The sequence below is a fragment of the Eschrichtius robustus genome, chromosome 4 (assembly GCF_028021215.1).
Source record: "Eschrichtius robustus isolate mEscRob2 chromosome 4, mEscRob2.pri, whole genome shotgun sequence".
Taxonomy (NCBI): domain Eukaryota; kingdom Metazoa; phylum Chordata; class Mammalia; order Artiodactyla; family Eschrichtiidae; genus Eschrichtius; species Eschrichtius robustus.
The window spans coordinates 19,481,710-19,498,281 of record NC_090827.1 but is presented as its reverse complement, the minus strand read 5'-3'; the positions used below and the strand labels follow the sequence as shown (position 1 = coordinate 19,498,281).

The 16,572-nt window shown below is 38.3% G+C and overlaps 1 pseudogene; it reads left to right on the top strand.

Annotated features, from left to right (window-relative positions):
• Positions 1–6,437: 6,437 nt before the first annotated feature.
• LOC137764425 (DNA (cytosine-5)-methyltransferase 1-like) lies at positions 6,438–14,364 on the top strand (annotated as a pseudogene).
• Positions 14,365–16,572: the final 2,208 nt, after the last annotated feature.

Below are 16,572 nucleotides of genomic sequence, written 5' to 3'. Positions count from 1 at the left end.
ATTATAAAATTTTTAATGCTTAATTTCTTTTCATACATCTTTACCCAAATTCTTTCAAAGGGACAAAATTTTTATTTAACGTATATTCTACTGATAAATTTAATAATTATGTAAGCCTCACTTCTCAAACTTTTATGTGCATATGAATCACATGGGGATCTTGTTCAAATGCAGATTTTTATTCAGTGGATTTTGGACAGGGCTTATGGCTCTAGCAAATTCTCAGGTGATGTCAATAACTGCTGGTGGCAGGGAGGTCCACATTTTGAGCAGCGAAGATGTAAAACACATCTGCTCTAGCAATAAGGATTCAGGTAATGCAGAGCTGATAACAAATCGTTCTATCAACAAACGCATATTGGCCATCTACCCTGCCCAAATCCTATAAATTTATCCTCTTTATTCTGGAGAGAAAAAAATCAAGGCTTTATAATAGGGTAAACTTTAATACACCTGTTCTTTTCGAAAATTAAAAGTGCAATGACTACAATGTAGAATTTGACTTCTTATTTTCAGTTAAGATCCCTTGTCTTTAGAATAATATAATTATATATAACATCCAGCCACAAGCTCCAAAACTCTCTTTCATGAAATGATAGTATCAACATGTTCTTTCATTTTTTTTCCATGATATTCTTTCTTTCTCTCTCCCTCTCTCTTCCTCCCTCCTATCCTTTCCCCCTCTCCCTCTTTCTCAAGTTATTAAATGCAAAGCAGCTATCGCCTGGAAAGCAAACAAGCCCCTCAGCGTTGAAGAGGTTGAGGGAGCTCCCCTCAAGGCTCATGAAGTTCGAATTCAGGTGTGTGTGGACTTTCCCAGGGTGGGACAAGTCTCTTTTAATTTATAGGTTCTCACCCCACCCCTTGTTTTTTCCCTGCCGTTTATTTGTTGAAGAAACAGTCATTTGGCCTACAGAATTTTCTTCACTCTAGATTTTTGATTACACTCTTGTAATCTGGTTTAACATGTTTCTCCATCACTGTATATCCTCTAAACTAGTATTTTTGATCTAAATGCTTGATCTGATTCAGGTTTTATGTTTTTGTAGGAATATTGCTAAAATAGTGTATATATGTCAGTGCTACTCTCTCACTTTGATCTATTTTAAAAAGAAACCAATAAACCCATTAAAATGTGTGGGCTTCAGTTTTTGTTCTCATAACACCAAAGGGAAAAGGAAGACAAGAGAATGATTTTCACTTGGGTTTGTTCGTTATGAGCTGAATATCTAATGGCCTTCAAGTGTTTCTGCAGATTTAGCCAGTGATTCATCCACTTTCATGTTGGCAAATTTCCCCCATTTAGCTATGTCATTTAGTTTTATGACAGGCAGTCTTTATTTACATGGTCCTGCCCCCACCTCACTCTGTCCCTTTTTCACAAAGTGGGACCAGGGACTCCTGGTGGTCCAGTGGTTAAGACTCTGTGCTCCCCATGCAGGGGGCATGCGTTCTATCCCTGATCAGGGAACTAAGATCCCGCATGCAGCACGGCGTTGTCAAGAAAAAAAAAAGTGGGGCCAGCTGCTTGAGAAGTTAATTTACAATTTTCTTGCCTGCACGTCACACCTGGTTCTACATGTGCCGTCTTTGGCCTAAGAGGTGTCGGTCTTTCTGCTGTAATCAGTTATAAAGCAGCAGGAGCTTCCAGAATCATAGTTATTGACATCAAAAGTGAGAAGTTTACAAAGGCCAGAGCCCTTGGAGCCACCGACTGCCTCGATCCTAGAGACCTAGATAAACCCATTCAGGAGATCATCGTTGAAATGACCAATGGAGGTGTGGATTTTGCCTTTGAGTGTGTAGGTGGAGCTAAAATCATGGTATGTATATTTTTTATAATAGGATATAATAAATATTGCTTATTAACATTAACATTTATAATATGTGCATATTAATATATTAAATTTTAATATTTATATATGTGTATAAATTATGTTTAAGAATAGTTATTAATACTATATTAGATATCATTATATGTTACATACATATAATTAATTTTTACTTATTAATAAATATTAATAATTACTATTTAATATTAATGTGTTTTAATATGTTTATTCTTTCACATGAAATTCAGCAAAAAATTAAGAGAAAACTTAGAAATAAAAACTTTCAAAGAATTGTGCCTATGAGAAGTGAGGAAAAAAAATAGAAAAGACAGATTTAGAGGAAGGAATAGACAGGGTGAATGGAGTCACCCCTAACATCCAGAGGTATCCACTCTCATCTTAAAGTAGAGCAAGGAGAGGTTAGCAACCTACAAACAAGCCAGTTCTGTCCATCAGATCTCAATAATCAGGCTGCAGAATTAGGTCCAAACTATATATGTGAAATTTTCAATTAAAAAAATCAACAAGCTGCAAAATTTAAAACTCAATCTTTTTTTCCTAAACACCACAATTTTGCATCATTCAGATTTCTTCTCCTCTCAGGGCAGGAAAGGCGGGCCCTTCTGAGTGCAGGGCCCTGGGCAACTGCACTGGTTGCAGGCCCACATAGCCAGTCCTGTCCGTTCTGCTCCAGAAAATGGGGTAAAGAGCCAACTGCACAGGCAACATAGGGAGAAGTTAGCCTCCAGAGCACGCAGCCTTAGTCTCCAGCAAATATTCACCTAATGCATCTTTGCTCAAAGCCACTAAGTAGAGTTTTGTTTTGTTTTTTTAACAAGATGACCAAAGAATTCATCAACTAACTTTTCTGCTTCTTAGTTCATTAGTGAGAGCTGTGAAGTAGTTATGACACTATTCCCTTTTATTTACCCCTTCACTCAGCCTGGCTCCTACAACTCTCCTCTAGAGAGGGTACAAAGAATGAAATTCTGTACTTCAACCTCCCAGGAGCAGGCTTTGGCAATTTTCCCCTCGGTTCTTACCTGACACAACATGATACGACAAAAGAGAATGGAGACCGGGAAGGCTGCCCTTCCTGGGTCTTTCCTCTTAGAGTGGTTTCATTATAATAGTGCAACTGCTTAAAAGAGGATCTGGCAGGTAATAAGCACTCGATAAATGTTAGCTATTACTGACGTTCGTGCAGTGAGGACGCCTCGTACTGTACCACTCCCCTGCATCCAAAGCTTCAGGCCTCGCTTTTTCAATTGTCCTTGGCACCTGCAGCCTGCAATGTGCCACATCCATTCCTCCACTTCCCACAGCTCATATGTTTCACAAACATTGAAATTCAGCCCACTTATTTTTCTAGTATAGAGATTCTCAAAACTGGCTACATACTTCAGAAGTACCTGGGGAGTTGTTGTTGTTTTCCAGTATCAGTGCATCGACCCATACCCAGGATATTCTCATGTATTGGTTCTCAAGCTGAGAACCACTGATCCAAAACTTGGCAGGTTCTATTATTAACTTATTTATTACACCAAGAAATGTATTTTAAATTATGGAATAGAATTACACTAGAGAACCCAAATAAAAAGAGATGGGTTTATTTAATCACAAAAAGATGGGCTAACTACCCTTCCACCAAAAGTTTCCATAACTAGGGAAAGCTTTATTTCTACGTTGTGGAGGAGATTCCAGTAATGGGAATGAACTTAATTTCAATGACTGCTAATGCTCTAAAGCAGTCTAAAGAACCCAACAGAACAGTTAGAAACTTACAGTAATGGACAATTTTATAAGATTTTGAGAATTAAAAATAATTCTCATCAAAAGTTATCAGAGGCTACTAAATAAAACCCTGTATTTGCATATAATACCCATTTAACTAAGTTATAATTATGGAGGTTAATTCCCTGCTTGGATCAAAGCTCAGAAATGTAGAGAAGGGCAATAGGAAAAACATTAAATTAAAAAAAAAGAAAAAAAAAACCAGGAGTAATGTAGGCAGCTACCTTAAGGTCACAAGCAGTGCCTGTGCTCTTTACCTCTCTCTGTGGATCTCTCTGTACAATATACATTAAGCAAAAATACTTCTGCCATATAAGAAGTATAGAAACTAGAAGAGTTGCGATTTAGAAATGTTAGAAATTCTCAAAACTATAAATACATATTCAAATAAAGATTTCAAAACACATTCTAAAAGTTCTAGGTCATTGCATTATCCATCCCTAGTAAGACAGACAGAGAGAAGAGGGAAAGAATTTACTATACTTCAGATTGCTTCTTTCATATAATGATCAGTGATGAACAGGAATGGTATTCCTATTGGGACTTCTGTAGAAGTAAAATTTGCGTCAACAGGTGAGAACCAAGTTGACCACTGGCTATGATAAACGATATGGGATGTTTATATTTTTCTTGTATAATATTAGTCTCAAAAGATTTTAAATGTTCAACTATAACATAGGGCTTCTATGTGGAATGGCCATCCACAAGTTTATATCTTTCTTAAACTTATTTACATTTTCAATCTTGGCATTTTTATATTAACTCCAAACCTGCAGTAGGTTAAGATAATATTTTCTCTTTCTCTCATGCAAAGATCAATGCAAATCCCCTGGGCCCCTGTCTTCCATGTGGTGACTCAGCAATCAAGGAAGTTCAAATTTGTGGCTTTACAGTCGCAACATGAGGTCCTCTTGGTTGTTAGAGCAGAAGGGACAGCTGGCGGGTTGTACACTGGCTTTTCTATTTTGGCTAGGAAATGGCACACGTCACTCCTGCCCATAGCCCAGAACTAGTCATATGACTCTACTTCACTGCAAAAGAGCTAAAAAATATAGGGAAGCAGATGTAATGTTTGATGAGCAGCAGCCACTGTTATTTTCTGTTTAACCGTTTTGCCTTCTGTTTTAAATAGCATTTCTTTTAAATTATCCTACATTGAGATCTACTAAGTTTACAGTATATGCCTCATTTTTAGACTCTAGTGAATACTTATTCACCCTCTGTTCGTGACTTAATTTTGATCCTATGTCCCTGGAATTGCAAATATCTTCATATATACCATTGAACCTGGTCAAAAACTTGTTGACTAGAGTTTATAATATCTTCTATAGATCTTTCTTTACCTTCATGTATGTATATTTTTCTCGATATACAATGAGATATATTCTAGGCTCGGCATAAGTGTGGTATCAAACAGAGTAAAATATGTTTTTTTCTTTTCAATATCTTTTTTGATGACATTCAAAATTTTATTGGATGTTCTATCCGAAACAGAACACTGGTGCCTCAAGTCTCAATCTACAATATTACAACCTCATTAGCTGGAATCCCATTATCTTGTATGCAGAGTTGTGTAAATTTTCCCTAAAGTACTGTACAAACCCACATTGGAGTTCACGTTCTACTTTTCTACTTACTCAGCTAATCTTTTTGTTTGACCTTCCAGAGAGCAGCCCTTGACAGCATAACAGTAGGTTGGGGAGTATGTACATCATTGGAGTAAACATTGGTGACAACGGATTGAGTGTTTCTGCAGTGGAGCTAATAATGGGCCGTACTCTAAATGGAACAAGCTTTGGTGGTCAGTTTTTTTTTCTTTTAATTTTCTTCATAGTAGTACTCAAATTATCATAATTAGGATTATTGAAAGGAAAGGAAAATAATTTATTTTTTAAATATTGAGTGCCTAGAACATATCTGAAGACTACATGAAAGCTATTTATTCTATTAGTTACTTGAAAGTAAACAGAGTTTCTTTATAGAAGGATAACTATAATTTGCAAATTGAAATTCAATTTGCATTAAAACGGACCAACATAGGGGAACAAAAGGTAGACGGTGATCAAATTGAGATACTTCCTTATCTAGAAACAGAAAATAATCTTGAATTTTTCTTTTGAAGAAAAAAAATTTAATACATAAAAGTACAAAAAATTAAAGATGGCAAGGGGATAACCTATTTGAAGCAATCCAAATCTGACCTAGTAATTTCATTCATTTGACCAACACTGGTTAAACTACCTTCTCATGTCAAGCACCATGTCTTTATTTGGCATTTTGGCCAATTACAGGTTGGAAAGGTTATCGATTCTGTCCAAAAGCTGGCTGCTGACTACAAGAATAAGAAATTCGATCTGGATGCATTGGTGTCCCATACCCTTGCCTTTGACAAAGTTAATGAGGCATTTGACCTAATGTACCAAGGAAAAAGGTAAATTACCAAAGAGATGAGTGAGCAGTTTGAAAAACCTTTATGATGATTCTATTTTCATTTGATGTTGAAAACTAACCGGTGTGTCTTTTCTGACACTTTCCACATCATCAGAAGTACTTAATGTCCTTAAAAGATTAAACAGTGGCCATTTGCAAAAAAGAAAACTTCCTACTCTATTTCCGTAATGTACATGGACATACACTGTTCCAACATAGAGTGGTGATATAAACGGACACATATTTTCCCCTTCACAAATAATTGTTAACTCAGTTGGGGCTGCTCCATACAAAGAGAGGTTTCTAGAGTATAATGTCAGGTTCAATATAGTACAATATGGCCCTGAGTCTGGAATCATTGTGGTCTGCAACTGACACAGAATGCCCACTCCAGGCCCTTCATTATCAGACTCAGGTGAAAACCATGAAGATGTGAGCAGTGAGTGGCAGGTAACAGATACTTAAAGGGTGCCCCAACTGTCTCATTCTCTTGCTTTGTCATGGTTGTCTTATAAGTGATTCAAGTCTACAATTTTAGCTACATTGTGCTCTCTTGGCATAGACCCTGAGAACTGATTTATAAAAATGTCCCAATCAGGGGATCCCTGGTAATTGGGGAGTGGGTAAGACTAGGATCAATGATTTTGGTTAAAATAATCAACCACACTGTTGGTCAGTAGAAGCAAAGGACAAAAACACCAGGAACAGTGTTACACAGAGGAGATGCAAAAAGGCAACAAAAAGAAGTGAAAGGGGGAGAGTATATAGTTAAATGACAGGAGTTCAAAGCAGAGAATAAATGTTGCAAAAGAAGAAAATAGATCGATGGTGTGAGGACCTAGGATACTTCCTGGGAAAGAAATCTGAGAAAATATCTTTACTGATATGAACTCCCTAATTTGCAAAAGTGTTACCTGCAACATATCAAAAAGAGGTTCAATAAAAAGAAAAGAACAATTAAGAAAATGGTAATAGGAACATACATATTGATAATTACCTTAAATGTAAATGGATTAAATGCTCCCACCAAAAGATATAGACTGGCTGAATGGATACAAAAACAAGACCCGTAAATATGCTGTCTACAAGAGACCCACTTCAGACCTAGGGACACATACAGACTGAAAGTGAGGGGATGGAAAAAGATATTCCATGCATATGGGAATCAAAACAAAGCTGGAGTAGCAATTCTCATATCAGACAAAATAGACTTTAAAATAAAGACTATTACAAGAGACAAAGAAGGACACTACATAATGATCAAGGGATCAATCCAAGAAGAAGATATAACAATTCTAAATATTTATGTACCCAACATAGGAGCACCTCAATACATAAGGCAAATGCTAACAGCCATAACAGGAGACATTGACAGTAACACAACCATAGTAGGGGACTTTAACACCCCAATTCCACCAATGGACAGATCATCCAAAATGAAAATAAATAAGGAAACACAAGCTTTAAATGATACATTAAACAAGATGGACTTAACTGATATTTATAGTACATTCCATCCAAAAAAACCAGAATACACTTTCTCCTCAAGTGCTCAGGGAACAGTCTCCAGGATAGATCATATCTTGGGTCACAAATCAACCCTTGGTAAATTTAAGAAAATTGAAATTGTATCAAGTATCTTTTCTGACCACAATGCTATGAGACTAGATATCAATTACAGGAAAAAAGCTGTAAAAAACACAAACACATGGAGGCTAAATAATACACTACTTAATAACCAAGAGATCACTGAAGAAATCAAAGAGGAAATCAAAAAATACCTAAAAACAAATGACAATGAAAACACAACGACCCAAAACCTATCAGATGTAGCAAAAGCAGTTCTAAGAGGCAAGTTTATTGCAATACAATCCTACCTCAAGAAACAAGAAACATCTCAAATAAAAAACCTAACCTTATACCTAAAGCAATTAGAGAAAGAAGAACAAAACAACCCCAAGTTGGCAGAAGGAAAGAAATCATAAAGATCAGATCAGAAATAAATGAAAAAGAAATGAAGGAAATGATTGCAAAGGTCAATAAAACTAAAAGCTGGTTCTTGGAGAAGATAAACAAAATTGATAAACCATTAGCCAGACTCATCAAGAAAAAAGGGAAAAGACTCAAATCAATAGAATTAGAAATGAAAAAGGAGAAGTAACAACTGACACTGCAGAAATACAAAGGATCATGAGAGATTACTACAAGCAACCATATGCCAATAAAAAGGACAACCTGAAAGAAATGGACAAATTTTTAGAAAAGCACAACCTTCTGAGACTAAACCAGGAAGAAATAGAAAATATAAACAGACCAATCACAAGCACTGAAATTGAGACTGTGATTTAAAATCTTCCAACAAACAAAAGCCCAGGATGAGATGGCTTCACAGGCAAATTCCATCAAACATTTAGAGAAGAGCTAACACCTATCCTTCTCAAACTCTTTCAAAATATAGCAGAGAGAGAAACACTCCCAAACTCATTCTGAGCCCACCATCACTCTGATACCCAAACCAGACAAAGATGTCACAAAAGAAGAAAACTACAGACCAATATCACTGATGAACATAGATGCAAAAATCCTCAACAAAATACTAGCAAACAGAATCCAACAGCACATTAAAAGGATCATACACCATGATCAAGTGGGGTTTATCCCAGGAATGCAAGGATTCTTCAATATACGCAAATCAATCAATGTGATACACCATATTAACAAATTGAAGGATAAAACCATGTGATCATCTCAATAGATGCAGAAAAAGCTTTTGACAAAATTCAACACCCATTTATGATACAAACCCTCCAGAAAGTAGGCATAGAGGGAACCTACCTCAACATAATAAAGGCCATATATGACAAACCCACAGCCAACATCGTTCTCAATGGTGAAAAACTGAAACCATTTCCTCTAAGATCAGGAACAAGAAAAGGTTGTCCACTCTCACCACTATTATTGAACATAGTTTTGGAAGTTTTAGCCTCAGCAATCAGAGAAGAAAAAGAAATAAAAGGAATCCAAATCGGAAAAGAAGAACTAAAGCTGTCACTGTTTGCAGATGACATGATACTATACATAGAGAATCCTAAAGATGCTACCAGAAAACTACTAGAGCTAATCAATGAATTTGGTAAAGTTGCAGGATACAATATTAATGCACAGAAATCTCTTGTATTCCTATACACTAATGATGAAAAATCTGAAAGAGAAATTAAGGAAACACTCCCATTTACCATTGCAACAAAAAGAATAAAATACCTAGGAATAAACCTACCTAAGGAGACAAAAGACCTGTATGCAGAAAACTATAAGACACTGATGAAAGAAATTAAAGATGATACAAACAGATGGAGAGATATACCATGTTCTTGGATTGGAAGAATCAACATTGTGAAAATGACTATACTACCCAAAGCAATCTACAGATTCAATGCAATCCCTATCAAACTACCACTGGCATTTTTCACAGAACTATAACAAAAAATTTCACAATTTGTATGGAAACACAGAAGACCAGGAATAGCCAAAGCAATCCTGAGAAGGAAAAATGGAGCTGAAGGAATCAGGCTCCCGGACTTCAGTCTATACTACAAAGCTATAGTAATCAAGACAGTATGGTACTGACAGAAAAAGAGAAATATAGATCAATACAACAGGATAGAAAGCCCAGAGATAAACCCATGCACATATGGCCACCTAATTTACGACAAAGTAGGCAAGAACATACAATGGAGAAAAGATAGCCTCTTCAATAAGTGGTGCTGGGAAAACTGGACAGCTAAAAGAACGAAATTAGAACACTCCCTAATGCCATACACAAAAATAAACTCAAAATGGATTAAAGACCTAAATGTAAGGCCAGACACTATAAAACTCTTAGAGGAAAACAAAGGCAGAACACTCTATGACATAAATCACAGAAAGATCCTTTTTGAACCACCTCCTAGAGGAATGGAAATAAAAACAAAAATAAACAAATGGGACCTAATGAAACTTCAAAGCTTTTGCACAGCAAAGGAAACCATAAACAAGACGAAAAGACAGCCCTCAAAATGGGAGAAAATATTTGCAAATGAAGCAACTGACAAAGGATTAATCTCCAAAAGTTACAAGCAGCTCATGCAGCTCAATATCAAAAAAACAAACAACCCAATCCAAAAATGGGCAGAATACCTAAACAGACATTTCTCCAAAGAGGATATACAGATTGCCAACAAACAGATGAAAGGATGCTCAACATCACTAATCATTAGAGAGATGCAAATCAAAACTACAATGAGGTATCACCTCACACCAGTCAGAATGGGCATCATCAAAATATCTACAAACAATAAATGCTGGAGAGGGTGTGGAGAAAAGGGAACCCTCTTGCACTGTTAGTGGGAATGTAAATGGATACAGCCACTATGGAGAATAGTATGGAGGTTGCTTAAAAAACTAAAAATAGAACTACCATACGACCCAGCGATCCCACTACTGGGCATATACCTTGAGAAAACCATAATTCAAAAGGAGTCATGTACCACAATGTTCATTGCAGCTCTATTTACAATAGCCAGGACATGGAAGCAACCTAAATGCCCATCGACAGATGAATGGATAAAGAAGATGTGGCACATATATACAATGGAATATTACTCAGCCATAAAAAGAAACGAAATGGAGTTATTTGTAGTGAGGTGGATGGACCTAGAGTCTGTCATACAGAGTGAAGTAAGTCAGAAAGAGAAAAACAAATACCGTAAGCTAACACATATATATGGAATCTAAAAAAAAAAAAAAAAGGTTCTGAAGAACCTAGGGGCAGGAAAGGAATAAAGACACAGACGTGGAGAATGGACTTGAGGACACGGGGAAGGGGAAGGGGAAGCTGGGCCGAAGTGAGAGAGTGTCATGGACTTACATATACTACCAAACGTAAAATAGATAGCTAGTGGGAAGCAGCCCCATAGCACAGGGAGATCAGCTCGGTGCTTTGTGACCACCTAGAGGGGTGGGATGGGGAGGGTGGGAGAGAGATGCAAGAGGGAGAAGATATGGGGATATATGTATATGTATAGCTGATTCACTTTGTTATAAAGCAGAAACTAACACACCATTGTAAAGCAATTATAGTCCAATAAAGATGTTAAAAAACAAAAAAAGAAGTAAAGAAATGATCCCCGTTCAGTGTGGTGAGGATGATTTTCTTTGCAGTTCAGGAGCAGACTCCGTGTTTTTTCAGATAGCTTAACAGAAAGGGAATGTGTGAAGGAGAAATTGAATCCCTTGCATGAATTTCTGCAAACAGAAATAAAGAATCAGCTGTGTGACTTTATATAAATTACATAAAGAAGAATTATCAGTGGAGGGCTACCTGGCTAAAATCAAATCCCTTTAAATAAAGATTTATCCTTGGAGAACAGACCTCAGCCTTTCAGTTGGGAAGTGAATAGATGTCTAGAAAACAAGTGGTAAGGACCGCAGAGTGGGAATGGCAGAGGAAAACAAGTCTCCCAAAACCATTTCTAAACTTTGCATACCCAGAAGAAGCAAGTCTGATGGAGAAACAAAGTCTGAAGTCTCATCTAGGCCCAGGATTATAAGGCAAACTACCAGTCAGACCACCATCACATCTCATTTCGCAAGGAAACCTGAGGAAGAACTTGAAAGACTGAAATTGGATGATTCTATCAATGAAGAAGAAAAAGACTAGGAGGAAAAGAGACATAAAGTCACATCCACAGAACCAGTTGCTAGACCACTCCCTGCAGAAGAACCAGAAAGAGTAAAACCATAAACATACACGGAGGAAGAAGAACAAAGAGATGAAAAAGAAGAGATTCAGAGGTCAAACTAAAGAACAAGCACCTAAACAGAAATCTAAGGAGCCAGGCAGAACAAGGAGTGCAAGATAAAATTCAGGATAAAGGAGATAATAAAGATGAAAAGAGGCACAAAAGACAACCCAAAGATTCTAGCTGCCAGAGACCTGAAGAAAAAGAACCTGAAAGAGTAAAATCACAAGTTTCTGATTAGAAAGAGAAGGATGAAAAGTTTGGAGACTGAAAGTCCAAGATTAAAGTGCCAGCACGGAGGAGAAGAGGTGCAAAACTATATCCAAGGACCCAACTGAGAAAAAAATAGATCAAATCAAAATAGTTGTGTCCTCCAAGACCCATCCTCCAAGGTGCATTCAATGCAGGCAGTACCTGGATGACAATGAACTAGGATATGAAAAGCATCCTCCTGATGCAGTGGATGAGATACAGCTGTTAATAAATGGGAGAATGTCTATCTTCGAAGCCAATGAATCTGGCTTTGAGAGGCTCTTCCCCAACCAAACTGACATGCTTCAGCATGTACTGTAAACGTGGTCACCTGTGCCCGATCGACACCAGCCTAATTAAGAAGAATGTCAAACTCTTCTTTTCTGATTCAGCAAAATCAATATAAAATGATGACCGATGGTGTCAGTCTATTTATCTCTTGTAAAAATAAAATACAGTGTGTGTGTGTGGAAAAAAAAAAAAAATAAAATAAAATAAAAAAGAAAAAAAAATAAAATAAAATGATGACCGATCTCTTGAAAGTGGTGTTAATGGCAAAATTCTTGGCCCCATAAATGAATGGTGGATCACTGGCTTTGACAGAGGTGAAAAGGCTCTCATGAGCTTCAGCACCTCATTTGTCAAATATATTATGATGGATCCCAAAGCAGAGAATGCACTGATGTTCAGCATGATGCAGGAGAAGATCTACACAAGTAAGGTAGTAGTTGAGTTCCTGCAGAACAACCCTGACTCAGCCTATGAAGACCGGATCAATAAGATTGAGGTTACTGTTTCTCCTCTGTGCTCATCCTAAGTCAATTCACTGCCCAGTTTGTGGTGGAACAAGTAGAGAATTATGATGAGACTGGGGATAGGGACAAGCAGCCCATCTTCCTGACCCACTACATGAGGGACCTGATCAAGTTGGCAGGGGTCATCCTGGGAAAAAGGCAAGCTGAAAGATGTCAGACCATTGGGCATTCTGCCAAGAAGAAGGACAAAGGCCCCACTAAAGCCACCACTACCAAGCTGCTCTACCAGATCTCTGACACTTTCTCCGCAGAGCAAATTGAAAAGGATGACAAAGACAAGAAGAATGCTTTTAAACGCCGACTGTGTGGCATTTGCAAGATTTGTCAACAGCCTGAATGTGGAAAGTGGAAAGCGTAAAGCCTGTAAGGATACAGTTAAATTTGGTGGTAGGGAATGGAGCAAACAGGCTTGCCAAGAGAGGTGTCCCAATATGGTCATGAAGGAGGCAGATGACAACAATGTCAATGGCACTATCCCAGAGATGCCATCACTCCAAAAAAATGCATCAGGGGAAAAGAAAGTACAAGGATCTGATCTATTGGGTTGGAGAAGCCATCAAGACTGCTGGGAAGAAGAGTTACTATAAGAAAGTATACATTGCCTCAGAAACCCTGTAAGTGGGGAACTGTGTCTCTTTTGTTCCAGATAATTCCTCAAAACCACTGTCATGGCACTGTGGGAGGACAGCGGCAAAGGCAGAGCTTGCATACCCACTGGTTCTGTGTTGGGACACACAACGTCCTCGGGGCCACATCAGACCCCCTGGAGCTGTTCCTGGTAGACAAATGTGAGGACATGCAGCTTTTCATACACTCACAGCAAAGTGAAGGTCTATAAAATTCTGTCATAAAACTGGGCCTTGGAGGGAGGCATGGATTCTGAGGCCCTGATGGCAGAGGATGATGGGAAGTCCTATCTCTACCAGCTGTGGTATGATCAAAACGATGAGAGATTTGAGTCCCCTCCAAAAACTCAGCCGACGGAGGAAAAGTATAAACTGTGCACAAGCTATGTTCATCTGACTGGAATGAGGTAAAAAGAAATTCCCAGGATCACAGAGCAGCTCGAGGATCTGGATGGCCGGGTTCTCTACAGCTCAGCCACCAAGAATGGCATCCAGTATCGAGTGGGCGATGGTGTATACCTCCTCCCTAAGGCCTTCACGTTGGACATCAAGCTGTCCAGTCCTATAAAACACCCACAGAAGGAGCCTATCAATGAAGATCTGAATCCAGAACACTACCAGAAATACTCCAACTACATCAAAAGCAGCAACCTGGCTGCCTGTGAACCATACCAAATTGGCTGCATAAGAGATCTTCTGTATCAAGAAGAGTAATGGCAGCCCTATGAGACAGACATCAAGATCAGTCAACATGTTCTACAGGTTGGCAAAGGCCTCTGCTCTTCCAGGAGGCAGCAGACTCTTCCAGAAAACTGTGCCTGAAATGGGGTTGTAACATAGCACACACGGTGGTGTTTTAAGAGTTAGGTAGAGGTAGCTGTTTTCCCAAGTGTTTCTGATTATCTGTGGGTACTGACAATGACTATAACTATGTCATAGTCATTGCTTTTAGACCTCTATTTTAAAGTTGCAGAGTTGCAGAATTCTCCAAAAGAAATCCATGAGCGGAAGTCCAGGGTGTGACAAAAGCAGGGGTGGAGTGTTGTGGGCTCTGCCTGAGGCACCCCCAGAGATCCTTGAGTTCTGTTTACGACTGTCCACATTCTGCTCCTTCCCAGGAGTCCCTCCCCACTCCCGATCCTCCTGCTCTTCATGGGCACCCCCCTTCCTCCCTTTTTCTAGGGTTTCTCTCTGTCCACACTATTCCCAAGGTCTTGGCTTCACTCGGTCTTTTTCTGGGATCCTAACAGTAGTTAGGAGCTAACCTGAAACTAATCCATACAGATAGGTATAAAGTTGCTTCACTTCTTAGCTATTGCACATCAAAGATTTTCTAAAGAAAAAAAGAAAAAAGAAACATTATTTTTTAAGCTACACAAAGTAACTTAGTGTGTAAGCCCTAAAATATCTTGTACAATCTCAATATTCCCATAAGCAGTATTCCTCAAGTTAGGAGTCAGGTTGGGGTTTAGGGCCTTAGACCCTGGCGCTCATAGCTCCTCCACAGCTACCCTTTTTCTCAGTCATGGAATATACCCACAAGGACTGCTACGTGGCAGCCAAATGGAAAATGCTGCACTACTTTATTAATAGCTGGGCAAGTCTTTCATACTATCCCATGTAGGCCTGGTAGTCAGTGGCAGAATGGAGGCTTAGGGGTAGACACCTGAATGAGGCCTCCTACTTCCCCCTGGCCTACTGAGAAGACCACCTGACTGCCCACACACCTGGAAAGGTGGCAACAGAGAAGGCAGAGGATGGGCCTCCCCAGGGATGCTGACCATACGGGAACATGAAGCACAACTGAGGGTAGGCCATCCTGCCATACCAACTGCACAGAAGCAAGGAACTGGAGGGAACAAAACATGCAGTTGGCCTGTTAAGGTGTAGTGACCCTGACTCATGGTGAGGAAAGGACACAGAAGTTCTCCCTCCATAGGTAGGTGTAGCTTCAGGTCCTGGGTGAAGAAAATATTTGTGCATGGCAACCTGCTGATGCCAGGGGTTCTACAGCTCCAGCAGTAAGGTCCAAGATAAGAAATTCTCTGCCTTTGAGGCTTATCTCCCTCCTTGCTTCTACATGTTGAAGGAGTAGGAATTTTTGAGTTCTCCGCAAGCAATATTCCAACACACCAACCACCCCTTCTTCTGATGCCCAATTTTCCCTAAGCTACAGGAGAGCCAAGAGCAGTGACTATTCCAAGACGAAAATCTCACGACAACCTCAACATGCTCTACTTCTCTATAACACCACTGGGCCACAAGGATCTTGCCCAGAATCAAGTGAGGGTCCCCAATTTTTCCCCAGCTTACTAACACCATGTATAAAGTATTAGTAATGTCATGAATGGAAGTGGATGACAAGATAATAGAAATTAGACTTAGCAAAGTGGGTATCTATAAAGAAATATTAAGCCAAATCTTGAAACAAAAAAACAAAAATTATTCATGGGTTTTGGTGAAATCTGTCATGAAAATTATACTGATTGTTGTTTTATTATTATTAACAGCATTAGGACAGTCCTGCTCTTTTGACAACTCCAGGAACAATTTGGAATACTAGCTGACTAAATCTGAACCTGTCTGGTTAATTCATTACCTGATATGATGAACAATGATAACTGTGAGTTTAAATAGATATTTACAGTTAACATGTCAATATCAAATAGCTATAGAGATTACAGCATTTTTATACATAAAATATATTAGTATTTCCTATGTTAAATAACTATGCTAATTTATGTGTTTATGAATAGAATCATATGATGTTTGGGCATTGTTTAAAACTAGTTCTGGAGAGGTGGGAGTGGGGAATGAAGGGATCATAAATAAAACTAGATTGCCTATATGTTTATACTTTTTTAGGTGGGGTGATAAATATATGGGGTTTCATTATACTGCTCTGTCTACTATTGTATACGTTTAAACTTTTCCATAATAAAAAGCTTTTTAACAGAAAAAGTCACTATCAATATGTAGAATGTAATAAGATACATATATCTTTAAATCTTGTGTTATATATATCATATATGTAACACAAGGT